We start from the raw sequence: 1,798 nt of genomic DNA, 5'->3' as shown, positions 1-1,798 counted from the left end.
GCAACAATATTTGCTCTTAGGATTAGTTGTTGCAGCAAGCAATTTAGCTGTGTTTTCTCTTATGAATACAAATGCATCCAAGAGAGCTAACTCATAATCACCAGATTCCATACAAATTTTGTCTGCAAAACTGATGTGGTTTATTTCGCCCTTTTTTTTTAACCCCCATAGGAGGATAAACAATCTCAAATGGTGCATCGTATTTCTGATAGGTCCATTTTAGACTTATATTTTACTCTCTGCTCTTCAGCCGGCCTTATCTGAATTGTTTTCTAGGTTGTATTCTGACTGCTCGGTTTCATTTCCCTCTTTTTCTCCTGATTTGATCCTATCTCGGGTGCAGGATGGTCTGAATTATTGGCAAAGCAGGGTGCTTCAAGAACCTAGGAAGGAGCCCCTTAACCTGGAGGACCTTCTCCGTGTTCAACCCTCACCCACAGCCTTTCACCGTTAATATGAGCCAATGCAGCAGAGATCTATTCTTTTGTCATCAACAACTTGTTATCAACATGTCTATTTTATCCTGGATGGTTTGTCAGATTCTCCAGATGTGGTAGAAAGCTGAGGAAAATCCTAGTATATAATAAGATGCAGGGCAGATGGATTTTCATTGTGCGAAGTGGTAAAATACAGGAGGGTCTCGAGTTTACCAAAGAAATGAACTTCTGTCAGGTGCGGGGTGCACGGGCACTGGCGGGTGGAGAATCCTGGTGTTCAAAGGGAAGGTGGGATAGCTCTAAAATTCTGATGTCTGTCACCACGATTTCTTCGGCCCACTTCTGCCATCAAGACTTTCTTGACACACACATAGACTTTCTGCTTCACAAGAACCTGGAGTCCTTTCCGCTCACCTTCTTGCTGCCTGTGCTGACTCGGCTCAAGAACAGGCATAGGCTCACTGTGTGAGGGATTATTTTCTGTACTTTCCAGTTTCCCAGGGCATTAATTTTATTGTTATTCTAAGAGAATTGAGGAGGAAAGAAATTCAAATGCTTCCCCTTAGCCTTCACACTTTTCCTTTCTGCTCTGTTTTCCTCTCTGCCTTGGGAACCCTCAACTGTCACCTGAAGCAGGCACCAGCACACCCTCATTTTGACCTGAAAGACAGAAACACAATTCATTTTAGAACTCCATACATTAGATAAATATGTCCAAATGTCTAATTGCATTATGTTTGTTTTACCATTCATTTATTCAGCAAATATTTATTAAATTTTCTACTCCGTGACAGGTATTGGAGCTATATCAGTGAAAAAAATACAACTTTCTACTCTGTTGTAGATATTGCAGCTATATCAGTGAAAAAAATACAAATGAAAGCCCTTGCCCTCATGGTTCACATGTTCTGGTCGACTAGCTATCGTTTACTTAGCACTTACTACATAATAGGCACTTTTCGCACTCCTTGACATACATTGGTTCATTCAATACTTATAGGTGGATACTCTAATGTTCTTCATATTGCAAATGAAGAAGTTGAGGAAAGTGACTTGCCCAAGTCATGCTGCTAGTGAGTGGTAGGGCTGGGATTTCAACCCGAGCTGTGTGGAGGATAGTGAGAGTAAATGGGGTTTTCCTATTTTAAATGTATTGTGATACCAGGACTCTCATGGCTCTTGCAATGATAAATAAACCTTTTCAGAACAGATGTAGAAACTGCCCAGTTTCCTTTCTCTATGTGTCGAAATGTTAGGCGTGATGTAAAACCCTAAAAGTAACAGATGAAAAAGAAATAGTTAAAGCTGTATGCTCTGCTTTTGATGGATTGGGTCATAAAATGTCTAAGACAAAGTGATTT

Source organism: Pteropus alecto, unplaced genomic scaffold (genome assembly GCF_000325575.1).
Source record: "Pteropus alecto unplaced genomic scaffold, ASM32557v1 scaffold171, whole genome shotgun sequence".
Lineage (NCBI taxonomy): Eukaryota > Metazoa > Chordata > Mammalia > Chiroptera > Pteropodidae > Pteropus > Pteropus alecto.
The sequence above is the reverse complement of the archived record's forward strand: the minus strand, read 5'-3'. Positions refer to the sequence as shown.